The 22,492-nt window shown below is 42.6% G+C and overlaps 1 long non-coding RNA gene across 3 annotated transcripts in view; it reads left to right on the top strand.

The window, feature by feature from the left end:
• The window catches only part of LOC146349588 (uncharacterized), an 84,163-nt gene that overhangs the window by 21,129 nt on the left and 40,542 nt on the right, over positions 1-22,492 (top strand). For 2 of the 3 annotated variants that reach the window (XR_014789022.1, XR_014789023.1), the window contains exon 3: positions 1,473-2,843. The exons of the other annotated variant lie outside the window; for it this stretch is intronic. This is a non-coding gene — a long non-coding RNA (uncharacterized LOC146349588). Of the gene's footprint in view, positions 1-1,472; positions 2,844-22,492 lie in introns of those variants that run through there. 3 annotated transcript variants of the gene reach the window in all.

Raw genomic sequence — 22,492 nt, forward strand, 5'->3', positions numbered from 1 at the left:
GCCTCTGCACTCCTCCCACTCTACATTTTCACCTGTCTAGCTGGGGTGCATTGGAGCAGGAGGGAAGGAGGCTGAGGAGGCCTGATGATACATCATAAGCTGGCCACTGGCAGGCCCTCTTTGCTTCCTCTCTGAGGTCACTTTTGCGATTCTCTCCATGCCAGTTGTGAGGGGGAGGGGGTGGGGAGCTCAGATTCCTGGCTCCAACCTCAGATCCAGGAATTTGAAATATCCTATGATCCCCACAGGTTCTGTCTAGAGGCCACAGGATTGCTCCCTTAAAGGTCGATGCCAATTTGAATTGGGCTCAGAAATAGACTAGAAGCCGGTGCAGTTGACAAAGCACTAGTATCACATGTCATATATACATAGTGACAACATTGGTTTCCATATCAAAATGCTGTACAAATATACAATGCCTATGTCCCAAATGCATTTTGACCGAATGCGTTTTGTCCTCTTCAGTGGGAAAAATATAAATGATAATTCCAGCCTTTACTAAAACAACGTTTTCATGATTTTAAACTTCCTACATGGAACCAGTAAATATTACCTATATAAATCCTTGATCCTTATCATACGGCTGGTAGCTGAATGCAAAAAGGGGGAAAAGAACATTCCCTCTTACATTCAATGATGATTAGTTCCTTCCGTCTATAGCAGCTGTTTACCATAACCACAGCATCCAAGCCTTTTGCAGAACTTAGCTGGTGTGCCAGTATCTACAAAACTGTTCAAAACAACAGTCCTGTTTATTTCTTTGTGGGTATGGTAAATGGCTACAATAGACAGAAGGAACTAATCATCTTTGAATGTAGGAAGGAATGTTTTTTCCCCGCTTTTTTGCATTCAGTTACCAGCCACATGATGAAGATGCATGATGGGAAAAAATTACAATCAGTCTTGTAACTATGTGTATGTGATACATTGATGGATTGCTAATCAGCTGTTTTGAATTTTATGTGAAATATTAGTATTTATATTAAAAATTTTGTCACCTTTTTACACATATAATTCCCTTACACCTATTCTGTTTTGTTCTTTTTGATGCTCACAGACCACACATACAGGGTAGATATGGTTGGGTACCTGCCAATGGCCTACATTCCAGTAGGGACCCATGGACAAAAGCTCCATGGAGTTGAACCTTCTCTTCTTCACAATTGCCACCTGCTTGTTCATGGGCCTCTCGCTTTGGCCCAGACAATGGTGGTAGTGAGAAGGAGCAGCAGCAAATTCCACTGCCTGTGAGCCAAGCAAGTGGTAGCAATAATGAGGAAGAGGATGAGGAGTAACAGCAGCTGGTGACAATGGCGATGAGAAGATAGACTTGCTGAGGGAGGGGATCCGTTGAGGATGGACCCTCAAAACCTGGAGCCTGGACCTTTCAGAAATCTACTCTGGTATCTATCCATTCAGATATCTATTGTGACTACTCACAAAACATTTGTTGTTGTTGTTTATTTGCTCAGTCGCTTCCGACTCTTCATGACTTCATGGACGAGCCCACGCCCGAGCTTCCTGTCGGCCGTCGCCACCCCCAGCTCCCCCAAGGTCGAGTCTGCCACCTCCAGAATATCATCCATCCATCTTGCCCTTGGTTGGCCCCTCTTCCTTTTGCCTTCCACTTTCCCTAACATCAGCAACTTATCCAGGGTATCCTGTCTTCTCATTATGTGGCCAAAGTACTTCAGAACATACCTAAGCCAATATTGCTCTGGTTGAGTTATTCAGAAGGCTTTGAAGGTTAGAAATAAGTGCCTGATTGATTACCAGAATGACCAAATATTTCAATGGTGCTGATCCATTTTGCTTCATTAAACAACGGGGGGAAGATGTGCGGACAATGTCATGATAAGGGATGCTTGCGGAATTTGCGAATTCTGATGCAAACGGACCTGATCACACTTCCTGGACGGATGTGTAGTGTGGAACATAATTATTCTTTTGATTTTGCTTTTCTCCAAATTTTGTGATGCCATTTATGGCTGAACATAAGGTATGTTGGGAAGTGCATATTTTAAGGGGGAAAACACATTTAGAAATGCATACATTTAGATGAAATGTGTTTAGGAATTCCTTTTTTTGGTGGGAAATATATTCAAACTACATGTCTAAATGTGCATGTATATACATATTTTCATGCAGATTTTTAAAAAACCTGCATATTAATGCAGAAATAGGATGTAACTGGGTTATAAATCAAGTGATGTGAAATTGACACAAACTGGAAACAGACTGATCTGTCAATCCCTAGTGATTATCCACTCAGAAGTTAATTGAACTTAATGAGGCTTATTCCCAGGGAGAGTGCAATGCTATGGATGTTTAGACAAAAAAAAGTCCTATAACAATTCCCAGCTGGGGCATGCTGTGCCTTGTAGGACTTTTTTCTGTCTAAACATGCATAGGATTCCCCCCTAGTCGCTAAATTGCACTTGATTTAGTTATACCAGCATGGAGTCAGGAGTTTCCTTTGTTCTGTTCTTATTTGACAGAGATAATAAAGTTCTTGTCTAGCTTCTTGACAATTTCCTACAGTCCTCTTATCTTTTGCAACTCAATTCATACCTATGTCTCCACCTATTTTTTTACATTGTGCTTCTTCTCAGTTTTTTACTCGCACTGGGTAGGATCAGAACAGGGCTGGTGCCAGGTTTGAGGGGGCTCTGGGTAAGGTGATCAAATAGTCAACATTCACTGGATCATGGAGAAAGCAAGAGAATTCCAGAAAAATGTCTATTTCTGCTTCATTGACTACGCTAAAGCCTTTGATTGTGTGGATCACAACAAACTGTGGCAAATTCTGAAAGAGATGGGGGTACCAGACCACCTTACCTGTCTCCTGAGAAACCTGTACGAGGGTCAAGAAGCAACAGTAAGAACCAGACATGGAACAACTGATTGGTTCAAAATTGGGAAAGGAGTACAACAAGGCTGTATATTGTCACCCTGCTTATTTAACTTATATGCAGAGTACATCATGAGAAATGCCGGGTTGGATGAATCACAGGTCGGAATTAAGATTGCCCGGAGAATTATCAACAACCTCAGATACACAGATGATACCACCCTAATGGCAGAAAGCGAAGAGGATCTAAAGAGCTCTTGTTGAGGGTGAAAGAGGAGAGTGCAAAAGCTGGTTTGAAACTCAACATTAAAAAAACTAAGATCATGGCATCTGGCCCCATCACTTCCTGGCATATGGAAGGGGAAGAAATGGAAGCAGTGACAGATTTTATTTTCTTGGGCTCCAAGATCACCGCAGACGGTGACTGTAGCCATGAAATTAAAAGACACTTGCTCCTTGGGAGGAAAGCTATGGCAAACCTAGACAGCATAGTAAGAGATATCACCTTGCCGACAAAGGTCCATCTAATCAAAGCTCTGGTTTTCCCAGTAGTAACGTATGGCTGTGAGAGCTGGACTATAAGGAAGGCTGAGCACCGAAGAATTGATGCTTTCAAACTGTAGTGCTGGAGAAGACTCTTACGAGTCCCCTGGACTGCAAGGAGGTCAAATCAATCAATCCTAAAGGAAATCAACCCTGAGTGTTCATTGGAAGGACAGATACTGAAGCTGAAGCTCCAATATTTTGGCCACCTAATGCGAAGAGAAAACTCTCTGGAAAAGACCCTGATGCTGGGAAAGACTGAAGGCAAAAGGAGAAGGGGATGGCAGAGGATGAGATGGCTAGATAGCATCACTGATGCAATGAATATGGACTTGAGCACACTCCAGGAGAGAGCACAGGACAGGAAGGCCTGGCGTGCTATGGTCCATGGGGTCGCGAAGAGTCGGACAAGACTGAACGACTGAACAACAACAACAACCAGTGGACACCATTTTCATTTCCCCAGAACGTCTCTGGGCCCAGAAGTATACCAGGGTAATGAAAATGACGGTGTCTGCAGATATCTTGATGGTTCTTTTTACAGAGCAGGGGTTCGGCAACCCACAGGCCATGGGCCACATATCCCCCCCAGGGTGTGCCCCCACCCCTATTTTTCTTTTTTAAATAATAAAGAAGAAAAAGTCATGCTTTGGCACTAAGGTTTGGGGGTCAATAGATATGGAGACTTAGAATGGACAAATTGGGCTTGTTTTCTGTCCCCCCTTTTTTTGCAGTGGGGTGGGCAGCAACAGGGGGAGTGTGCCCCATAGTACTTTACAGCAGCAGTCATTAAGATGTAAATAAAAATAAAATAAAATAAAACCACTGGAGTGATGCCACCATCAGCCTTAGTGGGAGTGGGACCCCAGCATTTTCTCCACTATGCTAGGCGTTGATGCTATGTCTGACTCAGAAGTAAGTCCCACTGAGTCCTATGGCATTTGCTCCCTAGTAAGTGTGTTTAGGATTAATTTCCTTCATGTACATATGTTACTTCTTTATCTTCCTTCTAATTTTCCTTCCTCACAGCCTGTTATTTTGATCCTTGCATCATTGCTAAATCACCTTTAGCTACAGCTTCCTAAACATTGATCCCTATGCTGGCTGTCTCTTTTCAAATGCACACTCTTAGCAGCCCTTCAGCACAGTGTGTGTGTGTGTGTGTGTGTGTGTGCGCGCGCGCATATATGTATGTATGTATGTTTGTATATATATATATATATAAACATATTAAAACAACAACTGGGCTGGAAAAAATAAGGCTATTGCCTATTGACAACCAGAATATTGTCTGTGTATTAAAGGAAGCAATACTTTCATTTGCCCTGAGCTATTGTTCAAAGACAGCAACAAAGAGGGAGAAAAGCAATAAGCCAGCTAGTACCATCTAGTGGTTAACAACAAAGGAAAAGAAAGGGACATTTTGTTAAACTTTTTTGAGGGAAAGCTTCAGCAAGTGGCTACTAGGTCTAGAGGCTAACATATTGTTCTTATGTCATTAGCAAAACTACCACCATCATCTCCTCCTCCTCCTCCTCCTCCTCTGTAAACTGCCTAGAGAACTTTGGCTATGGGATGATATAGAAGTTTAATAAATAAAATTCCTCTTCTTCTTCTTCTTCTTCTTCTTCTTCTTCTTCTTCTTCTTCTTCTTCTTCTTCTTCTTCTTCTTCTTCCCCTTCTCCTCCTCCTCTCCAAACATTTATTTATATGCAGAAGAAAGTTCTGCCAATATCAGTAGGGCTTGCTGTGAAATCATATGATTAGGGGAAGAGTGGCAATCTCTCTTTAAAAAAAAATCATAGTTTTAATCATGATCACTATACAGTCAGGGCCAGAAATATTGGAACAAGAATAACTGTTTTGGCAGTTGGCCTCTGTACACCACCACATTGAAGTTGGAAGGAAACACATCCAGATGGCAGCAAAGTCAGGACTTTCAGCTGTATTTCAAGGGGTTTGACAAAAGTGGGGCACTCACCATTCAGGAAGTACAGCCAGTGGCTTACACACACACCCATTGTTGGTGGCTCATAAGTAATGGAATGAATGGCTGACAAGCAGCTGCATGGCCAGGTGTGGCCTCTTTCCTGGGCACCCCATGACCAATCAAGCAGAGAAAAGGCCTGGAGGTGGTTCTGAGTGTTACATTTGCATTTGGTAGCTGTTCACTGGAACTCCCAACATGAGGTCCAAAGAGGTGTCCATGCGAGTGAAGAAGGCCATCATTAGGCTGAGGAAACAAAATAAACCCATCAGACAGATAGCAGAAACAGTGGGAGTGGCCAATACAACAGTCTTGAACATCCTGAAAAAGAAGGAATTAACTGGCAAGCTCAGCAACAGCAAAAGGCCCGGAAGACCATGGAAGACAACTAAAGTGGATGACCGCAGAATTCTGCTCATGGTGAAGAGGAACCCTTTCACAACATCTAGCCAAGTCAAGAACGCTCTTGAGGAGGTAGGCATGACATTGTCAACATCTACAGTCAAGAGACGGCTTTATGAATGTAAATACAGAGGGTTCACAACAAGGTGCAAACCACTGGTAATGCTCAAGAACCAAAAGGCCAGATTAGCCTTTGCCAGCAAACACCTAAAAAAGCCTGCCCAGTTCTGGAATAAGATTCTTTGCACTGATGAGACCAAGATTAACTTGTACCAGAATGATGGGAAGAGAAAAGTATGGAGAAGGAAAGGAAGAGCTCATGATCCAAAGCATACCACATCATCTGTCAAACATGGTGGAGGCAGTGTTATGGCATGGGCATGTATGGCTGCCAATGGAGCCAGGTCACTGGTGTTTATTGATGACCTGAGTGCTGATAAAAGCAGCAGGATGACTTCTGAAGTGTATAGGGCTATACTTTCTGCTCAGATTCATCCAAATGCTGCCAAACTGAAAGGACGCTGCTTCATATTGCAGATGGATAATGACCCAAAACATACAGCAAAAGCTACCCAAGTTTCTCAAGGCAAAGAAGTGGGATGTTCTTCACTGGCCAAGTCAGTCACCTGATCTCCACCCAATAGAGCATGCTTCTCACTTACTGAAGACCAGACTGAAGGCAGAAAGACCCACAAACAAGCGGCAGCTGCAGTAAAGGCCTGGCAAAGCATCTCAAGGGAGGAAACTCAGCATTTGATCCTGTCCATGGGTTCCAGACTTCAGGCAGTCATTGACTGCAAAGGATTTTCATCCAGGTATTAAAGGCGATCCTTCAGTTTGAAATGATGTTGGTTTGTTCCATTATTTATGAGCCACCAACGATGGGTGTGTGTGTATGCCACTGGCTGTGCTTCCTGAATGGTTAGTGCCCCACTTTTGTCAAACCCCTTGAATTACAGCTGAAAGTCCTGACTTCGCTCCCATCTGGGTGTGCTTCCTTTCAACTTTGATGTGGTGGTGTACAAACTGCCAAAACAGTTATCCTTGTTCCAATATTTCTGGCCCAGACTGTATATTCAATTAGAAATACAAATGTAAATACAAAATGGTTTCTTTAGACATATGCTGTTAAGAGTGTAATCCTATGCCTGTTTAGACAGAAAAAAGTCCTACCACTCCCAGGCAGTATGGCTGGCTGGGGCATGCTGGGAGTGGTAGGACTTTTTTCTGTCTAAACAGGAATAGGATTGCACCTTAGGACTATTATCATTGTGGCAAGTACTATGATAACGGAATGTTGGGAAGGAGGAGGGACAGGTAAGAGGCGGTTGGAAGGAGGGAGGGGGGTTAAGTAGGATTGGATGAGGAGGGAGCTGAGTTGGCCAGCAGGACTGGGAAGGAACTGGTTTTGGAGAGGACTGCGGACAGTGAAGAACTGGATGCGGAGAGAATGACGTGGGACAGAATGGCTGTGAGGAGCACGTAGATTGTGAGGCGTGCAGCTAAAGAACGAGACAGAGAAAGATACAGATCATCAACTGCCTTAAAGAACAAGATACAGATCTCCAATGACAAACAAAGCCAGAAAGTGAACTGTTAAAATAGTTAAAGGGCTTTAGAGGTTAAAGGGGTATTAGAGTATTTTTAGCTTAGTGTTGAATGTTCATCAAAATTGTAATTCTCTTAACATTGATAAATATTGGTAATGTTTACCAGTATGGAATTGCTGGAATTTGCCCAATACCTATCTCAGATTGTCCTATAAAGAAGCATCACATCATAAATGTTAAAACATATTAAGCATCTTGAACAATCCTGTGACAGCATTAAAATATTTACCTTATAGAAAACATATGAAAATGTAAGCATACAAAAGGTTTAACCAAATAATATAAAATATACCAGCAAACTAATTCTGAGTCAGTCTATGAACTTCTTAGGTTGAATCCCGCCAATCTGCTACTAGAAACACCACTAACACTACTAATATCTTTTAAATTACAGTAAAGAAAGCAGATGACCTCTTATTGGATTTGATCCAGACTAAGTTAGTTGAATTTAGATGTCATTGAAATCAATGTGAAAAGTTTGCCATGACTAAGTTAAGTCCCACTGATTTCAATGGGAACCAACCAAGTGCAACTAACTTACTCTGGAACCAACTCATGATACTTTGTTTAGCATTTCAGAATCTCTTAAAAGCGCCAGGTCTTGTTCAAATCTGTTCACATTCGATATCTGTCTTGTTTCACCCAAAGAGACCATGTGATTGTCTTCAGAGTTGCTAACTCCTGTACTTCAATATATCACTCCCTTAATCAAGGTATTTCTTTCTGTGTCCAGTATTTAGCGTCAAAGAGTCTTGCTGCTGCAATCATATGAAAAGATTATTTTTACTTGCCCCTTGGTATCTTGTCCCTTGGTGCCTTCAAATAAGATAATAAATAAATCTTCGCATCTAAAGGAATGATCTGATGCATTACTTTATTTAAGTCCTATATTCCTGCCCAAAACTTTGGGTAGTATCCAATGTTAGTCCTACTTAGAGTAGACACATTGAAATGAATGGGACTTAGATTAGTCATCTACTGCTCCTCCTCACCACCACCAGTGTTGCCTGGGTCAGAGCGAGAGGCAGCTCAACAGGAAGAATGCAATGGTGAAGAAGAGGAGCAACTCCGGGGGACTCTTGTCTGTGGGCCCCTACTAGTTTGTGTTGCCTTGGCAGATGCCCAACCATGCCTACCCTTGATTCCAATTTTAACTGTCATTAATGGGAAGACAGTAAGGCAATCTGTTGAACTTTATTCTCCATGGTTCTTTTGATTGTCATTACCTGGCAAACCACCTTATTAGATCAAGAAGAGCTCTACTGGATCAGACTTTTGGTTCAGCATTCTTATTCCCAAAGCAACCAGACAAATATATCTGGGAAAACCACAAGTGGGACATCAAATCAACAACCCTTTCCTGTTGTTTGTCCTCAGCAGATCTGGTATTCACAGCTTTATTGCCTGTGACATGAAGGTTGTTGTTGTTCAGTCGTTCAGTCGTGTCCGACTCTTCGTGACCCCATGGACCATAGCACGCCAGGCCTTCCTGTCCTGCGCTCTCTCCTGGAGTGTGCTCAAGTCCATATTCATTACATCGGTGATGCTATCTAGCCATCTCATCCTCTTCTCCTTTTGCCTTCAGTCTTTCCCAGCATCAGGGTCTTTTCCAGAGAGTTTTCTCTTCGCATTAGGTGGCCAAAATATTGGAGCTTCAGCTTCAGTATCTGTCCTTCCAATGAGCACTCAGGGTTGATTTCCTTGAGGATGGACTGATTTGACCTCCTTGCAGTCCAGGGGACTCGTAAGAGTCTTCTCCAGCACCACAGTTCGAAAGCATCAATTCTTCGGCGCTCAGCCTTCCTTATAGTCCAGCTCTCACAGCCATACATTACTACTGGGAAAACCAGAGCTTTGATTAGACGGACCTTTGTCGGCAAAGTGATGTCTCTGCTTCTTCCTATGCTGTCTAGGTTTGCCATAGCTTTCCTCCCAAGGAGCAAGCGTCTATTAATTTCATGGCTACAGTCACCGTCTGCGGTGATCTTGGAGACCAAGAAAGTAAAATCTGTCACTGCTTCCATTTCTTCCCCTTCTATATGCCAGAAAGTGATGGGGCCAGATGCCATGATCTTCGTTTTTTTAATGTTGACTTTCAAACCAGCTTTTGCACTCTCCTCTTTCACCCTCAACAAGAGGCTCTTTAGATCCTCTTCGCTTTCTGCCATTAGGGTGGTATCGTCTGCATATCGGAGGTTGTTGATAATTCTCCCAGCAATCTTAATTCCGACCTGTGATTCATCCAACCCGGCGTTTCTCATGATGTACTCTGCATATAACTTAAATAAGCAGGGTGACAATATGCAGCCTTGTCATACTCCTTTCCCAATTTTGAACCACTCGGTTGTGCCATGTCTGGTTCTTATTGTTGCTTCTTGACCCTCGTACAGGTTTCTCAGGAGACAGGTAAGGTGGTCTGGTACTCCCATCACTTTAAGAATTTGCCACAGTTTGTTGTGATCCACACAATCAAAGGCTTTAGCGTAGTCAATGAAGCAGAAATAGATGTTTTTCTGGAATTCTCTTGCTTTCTCCATGATCCAGCGAACGTTGGCGATTTGATCTCTACTTCCTCTGCCTCTTCGAAACCCAGCTTGTACTTCCGGTAGTTCTCGGTTCGCATACTGCTGAAGCTTAGCTTGTAGGATTTTGAGCATCACCTTGCTGGCATGTGAAATGAGCGCAATTGTGCGGTAGTTTGAACACTCTTTGGCATTGCCCTTCTTTGGAACTGGAATGTAAACTGACCTTTTCCAGTCTTGTGGCCACTGTTGAGTGTTCCAGATTTGTTGGCATATTGAGTGCAGCACTTTAACAGCATCATCTTTTAGGATTTTAAATAGCTCAGCTGGAATATTGTCATCTCCACTAGCTTTGTTGTTACTAATGCTTCCTAAGGCCCACTTGACTTCACTCTCGAGGATGTCCGGCTCAAGTTCAGTGCCCGCACTATCATGGCTATCAGGGACATTCAGATCTTTCCTGTAGAGTTCTTCTGTGTATTCTTGCCACCTCTTCTTAATCTCATCTGCTTCTGTTAGGACCCTGCCTTCTTTGTCCTTTATCATGCCCGTCTTTGCACAAAACGTTCCCTTGAGATCTCCAATTTTCTTGAAGAGATCTCTAGTCTTTCCCATTCTGTTGTTTTCCTCAATTTCTTTGCATTGTTCATTTAAGAAGGCCTTCTTGTCTCTCCTTGCTATTCTCTGGAACTCTGCATTCAGTTGGATATATCTTCCCCTTTCTCCCTTGCTTTTCGCTTCCCTTCTTTCTTCAGCTACTTGTAAAGCCTCATCAGACAGCCACTTTGCTTTTCTTGCATTTCTTTTTCTTTGGGATGGATTGAGTTGCTGCCTCCAGAACAATGTTACGGACCTCCGTCCATAGTTCCTCAGGCACTCTGTCTATCAGGTCTAATCCCTTAAATCTATTCCTCACCTCCACTGAATATTCATAAGGGATATGATTTAGGTCATATCTGAATGGTTTAGTGGTTTTCCCTACGTTCTTCAATTTAAGCTGAAATTTTGCAACAAGAAACTCATGATCTGAGCCACAGTCAGCTCCAGGTCTTATTTTTACTGACTGTATGGAGCTTCTCCATCTTTGACTGCAAAGGACATAATCAATCTGATTTCGGTATTGACCATCTGGTGATGTCCATGTGTAGAGTCGCCTCTTGTGCTGTTGGAAAAGAGTGTTTGCTATGATCAGCATGTTCTCTTGGCAAAACTCTATTAGCTTTTGTCCTGCTTCATTTTGTACACCAAGGCCATGCCTGCCTGTTATCCCGGTGATTTCTTGACTTCCTACTTTAGCATTCCAATCCCCTATGATGAAGAGGACATCTTTTTTTGGTGTTAGTTCTAGAAGGTGTTGTAGGTCTTCATAGAACTGATCAACCTCAGCTTCTTCAGCATCAGTGGTTGGGGCATAGACTTGAATTACTGTGATGTTGAATGGTTTGCCTTGGATTCGTACTGAGATCATTCTATCATTTTTAAGATTGTATCCCAGTACTGCTTTTCCCACCCTTTTGTTGACTATGAGTGCTACTCCATTTCTTCTAAGGGATTCTTGCCCACAGTAGTAGATATGATGGTCACCTGAATTAAATTCGCCCATGCCTGTCCATTTTAGTTCGCTGATTCCCAAGATGTCGATGTTCAATCTTGCCATCTCATGTTTGACCACCTCCAGCTTACCTTGATTCATTGATCTGACATTCCAGGTTCCTAAACAATATTGTTCTTTACAGCATCGGACTTTCTTTTCACCACCAGACACATCCACAGCTGAGTGTCCTTTCGGCTTTGGCCCAGCCGCTTCACTCTTTCTGACGCTACTTGGAAATACCCTCTGCTCTTCCCCAGTAGCATATTGGACACCTTCCGACCTGATGGGCTCATCTTCCGGCATCATCTCTTTTAGCCTTGTGATATGTTCCATGGGGTTTTCTTGGCAAGAATACTGGAGTGGGTTGCCATTTTCTTCTCCAGTGGACCACATTTTGTCAGAACTCTCTGCCATGACCTGTCCATCTTGGGTGGCTCTACACGGCATAGCTTATGGCTTCACTGAGTTACGCAAGCCCCTTCGCCACAACAAGGCAGTGATCCATGAAGGGGGACATGAAGGTACCATATGGCTAAAATAGCTCATAGCCATTGGTAGACCTATCCTCCATGAATAATGTCTCCAAATCCTTTAAGGCAATAAAGAGACAATTAAATGAAAGAATAAGCATAGAACATGAGAGATGAAAACATTGTATTGCTTTTACTAGAGCCTTTTGAGCACCTCAGCAGTTAGATTTGCTGTAACAATAAGGTTGCTTTCATTTGCATAGCAAAATGAGCATATATAAGTCCCCAGGATTGCCTCTTTGTTTGAACCAGTTCAATCAAAATATTCTTCATGGGAGGTTGGCTTGGTATTTGGGATGCTGATCTCAAATGTTTTCATTTCACTGATTCCCTCAAGGAACTTCTGGCTCAGCTAATAATTGTTCTTAGCTTGGATTTCCAGGCTCTCAAAGCTTATTAGAACAGACAAATCTCTGTTTATATAACATTCAAAAGGAATCTATGCCCCGGTGTAGTACAGTCGAAAGAGGCAACTCTGATCCTCAAAGCACTCAAACCAGAAGGAGCCTGCGTAAAATGAATGTGGCTTGTACTGGCTGAGCACTACAAGAATTAGATCCAGAGATATTAACGTAAATGACATTTCTAATCCAAGAAAATGTCTGACTACCTCTATGTAAAGGTGAATTTTGTTGTTGTTGTTGTTTATTCAGTCAGTTGCTTCCGACTCTTTGTGACTTCATGGACCAGCCCACTCCAGAGCTTCCTGTCAGCCGTCGCCACCCCCAGCTCCCCCAAGGTAGAAAGGGAAAATTTAGTTAGGAAAAGTTTTTGAAGATTTTGAAGTCTTGCTTGCTTGCCTGCCTACTCCTATCTCTTCAGATAACCACAAAAGGTAAACAAAAACCCTTCCTGTGTTGTAGGTAATCCTGAGTCCCCTCCCACCCCCACCTCCAGTGTGGATAATCAATTACAGCTCAACTGCAATAGCAAAATGCTCAATGTTCAAGCCAAAATATGGGGATTTGGTAAAAAAGAAAAAAAAAAGAAAAAAGAGGGCTTTTTTTTTAACCAACAGACTCCCACATTTTCAAAATTGAAAACAATGTTGTAAGGTGTGTGTGTGTGTTTTGGGGGGGAACCAACATTGGATGATGAGATATATTTTGAATAACGAGTGTTAATGTATCAGGAGTGATTGTACTGGTCTATGACTTGCATTTTCTTAATTAACTTGGGAAAATTCTAACAGTGTATGCTGCGATTTAGAATATATTTGACCAGGGATCTACTCGTTTTACAGTGGAACTTCTTTTGAAGCTTAGCAGGCATACGTAATTTCTTCTCAGATCTTCTGTCCCAGGAAACAGAAAACAGCCTGGGCAGCTATGTCTAAACCCCCAAGTTTGCACTGGGGCTGCTCATGCCTTCCAGCTTCTAATTGTACATTCTTCAGGATCTGTCTCCAGACCAGACTTTACTGCAAAATTGAAACTTCCTTGGTTTGAACTGCTATGGTACGGCATTGGCAATCAGTCTGACTGGCATTCTTTCCCAGATGTGGCAACTCCACCAGGTTTAATAGTAGACTCCTGCTGTGCCTGCTTTTGTTGGCTTTTTGTTTTGTTTTTTACATTAATTTTTTATTGTGACATTTCGACAAAACAAAACAAAAAAGAGGAAAACAAAAGCAAATTATAGTTACATATATTTGAATATATTAATTTCAGTGCCACCCTACCTCTTTCCCTAAGCCTCGGCCTTCCAGACATGCTGGAGTACAACTCCCATCACCCTGGCCAGCATAATAGGTTGGGATGATGGGAGTTGTAGTCCAGCACATCTGGAAGGTGCCACGGGAGGCAACCCTAAGTCATCTCAGGGCGTTTTAGTAGTTGTCGGGCTTTCCAATGCACAATCTGCCACCAGCTCAGCCCTTAGGCTGAAAAGCACTGTGTGCCTTATGTCCCCCCCTCCCACTAGGTTAGCAATTTCTGTAAAAGACAGTCTGCTGTCCAGATGTTAACTGTTGATGGGCAACTTCAAGGCTCTTGCTGCTTTCTCTTCGTAGGGTTCTTTGACTTTAAGCTAGACTTTTTCTGGACAGTCCATCAAATAGAGGACACCTTCAAATAAAGGACTGTCCTCTGTAAAGTAGGACACCTGGGCACCGCCTTCTCTTCTGCAAGGGATACTTTCAGACCCGCTGATCAGTCAGTCACCATACAGGTTTTAACAGGAACTTGGAGAGAGTGAATGAGCAGCAAGCTGTGCTTCTGCTTCATCGCATTTTCCCTGCGCTGCAAGGACGCTCAATGCTGACCCCTGATATGGCTGGAAAGTACCCTGTTTTATCCAATGACTTCTTGAAGAAGGTTGTTGCTCAAAGCCTCCACACAAGAAAAGGGCCAGGCCTACCATTAGGCAGATGCTGGGGGCAGGGAGCTGCAGCAAAGTGTCAGGAGACAGAGCCGTGGATGCCATATTGATTGACTGATTATTTTTTTGTTACATTTATATCCTGCCTCTTCCTCCAAGGAGCCCAAGTTAGCATACATGATCCTCCTCCTCATCATCTCCCTTTTATCCTCACAACAGCTCTGAGGTAGGTTATGTGGAGAGTCAGTGACTTGCCCAAAGTCACCCAGTGAGCTTCATGGCCGAGTGGGTATTTGAACTGAGCTCGTCCCAGTCCCAGTCCAACGCTCTAACCACTATGCAACACAGGCACCATATAGCCTGCCCTGCATACCCTGAACGAGCTACTGCTCTGAGGTGTGGTAGACAACGTTGTCCTGTTGCCAGCATTCAAAGAAGATTCATCTGCCAGTTTGGTCAGCCTCTGTACATGGGATGGGAGAGGGGCACCATCTTGTCCTTCCTCTCAGTAAGCAAATGTCTTGGGACAGCCCAGCTCAAGAGATGAATGGGGAGGAAGATCTGGTAGGAAAAATGAAAGGACAGAACAATTTTCAGGTCCCTTGGACGTGCTTTAAAGGTGGGAGGAGGAGTTCAAGGCAGTCAGGGTGTCATGAATGTTGCCTACTTTTCAACTGCTTATTTAATTGTCAAATAATAAAGTTATAAGCTATCATATTCAAGATTGTGGAAATGAGTATATCACAATCATATATACAGCTGAATAAAACTTTCAAAATCTAAGAACTAGTAATGGATTATATTAAAATTTATTGAACACTTACATAATATCAAGCAGCTGCAAGGGGGTGGGAAATTCCCCCCTCCGGCCAATCTTAAGGGGAACTCTTGACTGCTCTGCCCCCTCCCCTCCATTCGAGGTCCACAACCATTTTCCTTCTTGGCTGCAAAATCCCAATACTTTGAGGGGGTATGAAGTAGGAATGTTGCTTGAATCCAATGACTGCCCCACAAGGAAAGAAAGGAAGAGAAGCAAAAAGGGATTATTTGAATATGCCTATTGATAACTCAAAAAAAGGAGATATTTTTGAGTAATCATGATGCACTTGGAAATTAAAACAATTGCCATTGCTGCCCTCCTTGGTATTGCTTCCCCCTTTTCCATGCCAAAAAAACACCTTATCTTGGGGGAGGGGAGGAGACAGCTGGCAGCCGAGAGGCTGGTCAACACTGTTGGGAATATTGCACCTCATCTGCAAGTTACAGGAAGGGGGCAGTGTTGCAGTTACTTTGTTAATGCATGGGCATAGCTAGCCTTAGGATCTCTATATCCTACAGTGTGGTTCCTCCTTCCTGCTCCTCCCCTTCCCTCTCTTTCTCTCTGACCTCCTCCATTGCTGGGAGCACATGGCTTGCTCTCTCGCTCCTGCCTGTGTAAAGGAACACAAAATAGACTGAACAAACACTCTTAAAACCCTACACTGTACCTACATCTTATGTGCAAGAATACTTGTGAGTAAAACTGTTTCCCATCTTCTCTAATGAAGAGTGTGGTCTCCAAATAAATCCCATCAAACACAGGCCTTTCCTCAACAGCAGCTGAGATGTAGCGTGACATTTTCTGCAAGGGGTCATGGGAATTCTAGTAAGACCCCATGATCCGTGGTGGGAGTAGATGCTCTGTACATCAGTTATTGCCAAGAAGAGGTCCCTGTTGAGTTGCCTTGAGTGCAATGAAAGCTTTTAAGCAGGGGTGGGAAACTTCAGGCCTGGGGGCCAAATCTGACCCACCTGGAGTCCCAATCCAGCCTTCCAAGGTTCCTGAGATGGTCATGCCCCCTTCCCCCAAACGCCAATTATTTGGTGGTTTTCCAGCTTTGTGCAATTTTTTTTTCCTACCCTAAAAGGTTGAAATACCTCTCCTAAGGCTGAGAGCCAAGCTAAACGTTCTGCCAATCATACATAGTGGACTACGGGTGATTGGCTTCCCTACTCTGTTGCATGCGCATGCAGCCCCAGTTCCGATCATGACCTGGTGCTTCAGGAAAGAAAGGTTTAGGTTTCCCCCCTTACCCATTTTGTTCCCAAATTCCACTCCGGCAGGGGGAATTCCAGGACAAAAATGGGTATGTGTGTGTGTCTGGGAAGCTTAAACCCTCCTCTCCCGATGCCCCATGGTCCCAATCTGAATTGGGGCTCTGTGCACACTTGCAGGAAGATAGGGAAAACAATCATGCTTAACTCCACTATGAGTGATTAGGAGAATGTTTAGTTTGGCCCATTAAAGCTCTTACTGGCAGTAAGAGCTTTAAGCTAAAATAGGCTTTTTTTGGCCCCAACACCTTGCCTTGCCCGTCATTGGAATATGGTCTCCTGAGAGCTTCTTTGAAATTGAATCTGTCTCTTGGGCTGAAAGAGGTACCCCACCCCTGCTCTGAAGTATCTCTTACAATTCTCTGAAAATCTATTGTCTGTACGGAGCCTAAGACAAATAACTACCTTGACAAATAAGAAATTCTTCTGTGAACCAACACTACATGCTGTTTGCACAGATGGACTTTTACTGCTCAGCTGTGAAAAGGGTTGTTTCTTTCCTGAAAGAAAGAAATCAATCAGTATGGATGACTCAGTGAACTGGGACAGAAGTGTATTTCATATACCCATATAATATCATATAAGCTAAGAGAGGAGAGCAATAAATAGCAAAAATTGTAACTGCATCAATGCATCCTATGAAATCTCATTTCTTCAGCATTGCTTAACACATTTATTATGAAAAAGTCGAACCAGAGCACCCTGATTCTTTATATTCCTCCATTTGATCAAAACATGCTTCCTTGGAAGTAAGCTCAGTCGAAATTAATTTGTGGATACGATTTGGAGATCAAGAGTTTTGAGTTCTTTGGATTTATATTTCCATAAAAACGTTGTTGCAAGGTACAAGAACAAATGCAAGGCACAGCAAGATCACATTAGATGTTTCTAGATGCTAATCCTGATGAACTTCATGAAATAAAACCACAGCCATGTTGGAAGGCTGAATAGGATAGTGCTTAATCTGACCTTGGGGGTCTCCAGAGCTCAGTCTCATAGTTCCATGTTGTTCAGTGCTTAGAACATATGAAGGAAGAATAATGTGCTTGGGAGCATGGACAGAATGTTCTTGCAGCACTAATGAATAATCATAGTTGGTGCCCACATATCTGGGATTAGGAGAAAAGGCCCCCAGGTCAGAGGCTTCAAGGCAGGTGTTTGTCCCTTCGCTTCCCTCTTTACAAATTCATTAACAGCAGACCTGCCTTACGGTTGCCAGCATATTGACCAAGAATGGACCTGTACCCTTCTGCTATGCAACAAGTGAGCTCTAGTCCACAAAAGCTTATGCCACAACAAATCTATTAGCCTTTAAAGCAGGGGAAGCTTTGCCCACCCCCCAGATTATTTACATTATTTAGGGTGCAATATTATGCATGTTTAGACAAAAAAAAAGTCCTATAATTCCCAGCATTCTCCAGCCAGCCAGGGGAGTTGTAGGACTTTTTTCTGTCTAAACATGCATAGGATTGCGTCCTGTTTTATTGCGCCCTTATTTATTTATTTATTTAATTTATGAGTCACCCAGGGGTGCCGAACTAGAATGGGGTGATGCATTGTGGCATGCATTGTGGCATTGTGTGATGTATTATGGCATCATCCTCATGGAGGTGGTGCATGCCACGTGAAGCTACTCAACCAGTGCTCTCAGGTTCTTCCTTCCCCTCCATCAGTAGGAAGATAGGAAGTTAGACAGACACATAGATAGCACATTTTGGGGTTATGATTTAAGGGTCATGCCTGTCATTGCATACCCTGAGCTTGGAGCGTATGTGATTGCTGTTAGAGTGTTTGCTAAAATGTATCACAGGCTCACAGATGATGTGGTTGATACTTGTTGAATGGACTCTGGTATTGGACCAGGGATAGATCAATAGGTTAGAATGGTCTTCTACAATTTGCCAGGCTTGTGCAAATGTAATGCTTAAGATACATATATATAATCAAGGTGTGAGCAGAAATATACCTCACACAAACACACACACAGAGACGCACAAGATTATCTCAGTATTCTAAAATCTTATATTAATTTTAAGAAAAGAAGAGCATTTGAGAGGAATGCATTATTTTAATCAAAATGTCTCTGAGTTAAAATAATAACAACAACAACAATAATAATACTTTTTAACATAAAGTTGCTATGGCAATTTGTTATTTAGCAGGACTGTAATTGCAGCAATCTTTGCTCATTTCTGCTTTATGAAGAAGTCACATCTGCTCCTGAGTGGGCCTAAATAACTCACCACTTTCCCTTTCTTTCTGGAACTCTTTAATTGATTGCTAGTTCACATTGTGTAGGCTTCTTTCTTTGATGAATGCACCTCTTAATTAGCATAATTCATGTTTTCCCGGTGAAACATCCTGGATAGACAAAATATGCTCTTTATATTTAAGGGGGCCTTTTCTGTGGTGGGCCCCACTCTGTGGAACTCCCTCCCTAGGGAACTCCGCCATGCCCCCTCTTTAATGAGCTTCCGCCATGCATTAAAAACGTGGTTGTTCAGGCAGGCATTTGGGGTGGGTAGGGTATTTTAGAAAATGTTTTTATTGTAGAATTGTATTGTTTTAAACTGTTTTATTATATGCTTTGTACATCGCCCAGAGTGGCTGGGTGACGAGCCAGATGGGCAATTAATAAATTTAATAAATAAATTAATAAAATATACATACTCAAATGTGCGTGTGTGTGTGCGCATACATGTACATGCATACGTATATAATGCTTGCATGGATAGATACTTTTCTTGCTTCTGTTAAGACTTCTTTTACTAGATTAGAAGCCCAGTATTCAACATGTGCTACTGGAATATGTACTGTACATGTGGATGCCACAGAAAAGAACTACGTTCCAAAGAAAAAGAATGAAAAATAACATTTTAACAAAGATACTTGGTTTTCTATAAGGCAAGCCAGTAAGAGAAAACCATAGTGCCTTGATTTACATGTAACATTAACCATAGTGCACAAGCCTGCTGTTCCCTTCCCTCTCCTCATCTGGTGTGGCTGGGATGGCATTTTCTTCCATTTTCAGCTAACCACAATTTGCTGTTATATCTGAACCATGAACTGTAGTTAGCATTAACTATGGTTTATCCAAACGGGCTAGGACAATTAATCATGGTTTGAAATTGACTTGTTTAGACAAATTATAGTTCAAACTAACTACAGTTTGTTCCAATTTGGACATTATTATAAACCACAGTTAGTTGGATACAGAAGAGAATGCTTCCTATCTCCTCCTTGCAGTCACGCTAAAAGATGGGGTGGAGGAGCATGAGTCTCATGTACTATGGTTTAGCATTAATGTCAGCTGAGTCACTGAGACTAAGGGCCGATCTACATTGTGCCCGCCATCGCAATGACTTCGGTGTCCTGTCGGGTTAAACACTCTTGCATTAAAACGTGATTATCCACACTCACCCATTTTCCCCATTGCGGTGCTTCATTGAATGCACGAGCTCGGTTCACACTCAAGCGCTATGCTGTTTTCCTGCTCTTAAAGATGGAGGCTCTCATTGGAGAATCAGAAACTCTTCCTGTTTCTGCTGATTCCACACCCACCAAGCTCACAGCTCTCGATGGCCCCATGTCTGTTCTGGCTACTGATCGCATAGCTTCCTCAGCACTCAATGTTTCCTCAGCAACAAGCAAAGGGCTGGATGTGCGCGCACTTGTCTGATCTTGGAAGCTAAGCAGGGTCTGCCCTGGTCAGTAGTTAGATGGGTGACCGCCTGGGAATCAGGCTTCCTGCGTTGAGCGGAGGGTTGTTCTATCCCTTCAAATGAGACCAAGTTTTACCCCCTCCTATTCCCTGCTTCGGATTTTTTTTTTTTTAATGAAGGCGTTATCTTCAAAGAATCGTGGCTTCTCTGCGATTTTTTTTTTTCTAATTCAGGCATGATCTTCGAAGATTCAAAGATCTGAAGCTTCAAATATTTGAATCTTCAAAGATCTGAAGCTTCAAATCTTCGAAGGTCATGCCTGAATTAGAAAAAAAAAATCACGGAGAAGCCACGATTCTTTGAAGATAACGCCTTAATTAAAAAAAAAACCCAAAGTGGGAGATAGGAGGGGGTAAAACTTAGTCTCATTTGAAGGGATAGAACAACCTCCTGCTCAATGCAGGAAGCCTGATTCCCAGGCAGTCGCCCATCCAACTACTGACCGGGGCCGACCCTGCTTAGCTTCCGAGATCAGACAAGCGTGCACACATCCAGCCCTTTGCTTGTTGCTGGGGAAACATTGAGTGCTGAGGAAGCTATGCGATCAGTAGCTGGAAGACGACATGGGGCCGTTGATTGCTGTGATTACACAGGAGGGAAATACAAACACTGCTGTATATGGACAGGCAGGGGAGGGGACTACAACCAGATACAGTAGTGAAGGCAGAAAATCAGAGCACATTAAGGGGAAATACTGGGATATCAGGGTATGGAAAGCGGGAGCACGGAAGTGGGAAATTCCAGTTCCAATTCGAGGCGGGTACTGCGTAGTGTGAAAGACGGGTGGTGAAACCTCATTGGAAGCGAAAAAACCCATAAGTGTAGATCGGCCCTAAGGGTTGTTTTGCACATGAGCGTTTATCAGTTTATCTCTCAGAATGTGATGAGTCAACACTTGATGATTTAAACTGTCTCCATTGAAAATTATTGTGTTTGGGTTGATATTGGATGATCTCTAAAAGTTATACATGTAGTAATTCATCTGTGATGTAGGATTGCCAGATTAAAAGATGGATAACAGTCATATTTCTTTAACTGTCCTAATGTGACATGTTTGCAGTAGGCAACCATGGCTTCCCTGGCTGTGTAGTGAACCTGGAGCCCTCATCAATTACAGCAGATTGTGTAGGCAGGGGGAAGACAGGCTGGGGAGGAAATAGGCAAGAGAAGCCGCAGTGGCCTTGTCAGGAGATAAAAGATACATGACTGTCTATTCTCCAGCATTTAATCTGGCAATACATGTCATCCCACATAAATCGACAAGAAACTCACATGCATGTATAAACTGGATCAAAAAATTGTGAATACCGGATAAGATTTGGATTGATCTTACTTTATGAATGAAGATTTAGGCCTGGATCCAAAGGACCATATGACTAGTTCCATGCAACCAAGGATGGTGTTTCTCAAGTGGCAGGTCCCCATGCCACATGGCAAATCTTTTTCTGCCACTGAAAGGTGAAAAGGTCCCAAATCCCACTGGGCATGCTAAATTAGCTCTTTGGGTCTCAATGTGAATAATTAAGTCTGGTAGGAAATTAGGCCTACATAATAATACATGAACAAAGTATTTCCCCATCTCCCCTCTTACAATACCTCTAGCAGGCAACAAATTCCATTAGTACCACTTGACAAATTGTTGCCAGAAGAGAAGGAGTAGATCAGCAAACCATGGGTACGTTATGATTTGTTCTTACAACAAATTCAATTAGGTCAATGTATTTTAGTTCCAGTTTAATGTTATACTTAGGCCTGAAGGAACAGAGGTGGATGCAATATAGCAGATGTGCCCTCTGATGATAACTAAGACATTTTGGACTAAATATATTCCTGATGCGAAGGCTATAATGTCAGCTATAAGGGTTTTTAATTAACACTTTCAGAATACATTAGGCATCTCCCATCCATCCAGCAAAGATTATTTTTCCACTTGAATTCTGTTCGAGTGTCTTGCTTCAGGTCTTCCAAAATCACAATCAAGTAATAATAGCAGACACAGCATTTAAAAATGCACAAGTGAACAGACAGAAAGAGTTGCACTCATACAGAAATATGCAAATATTGATATGGTTTGAATGTCAAGGCTGGTGACTTATTGCTTTATTGCAGTTTTGGCTTGCAATTATATTTTCTTATGCATGCTCTGAGATGTGACATTTAACCACCTCCTGCTTCAGCAGGTTTGGAAACGTCTCCAAGAGCTGCTGTTTTTTTGTTTTGTTTGTTTAAGTGAAATCACTTACAGCGTTGATCACCCTATAGTTGTCCCCTTTAAACATCAACTCATTGTGTAAGCCAGGGTATCAGTGCAAACAGAT

The sequence above is a fragment of the Heloderma suspectum genome, chromosome 3, assembly GCF_057233095.1.
Source record: "Heloderma suspectum isolate Gila_16-S chromosome 3, 16-S_ref, whole genome shotgun sequence".
Lineage (NCBI taxonomy): Eukaryota > Metazoa > Chordata > Lepidosauria > Squamata > Helodermatidae > Heloderma > Heloderma suspectum.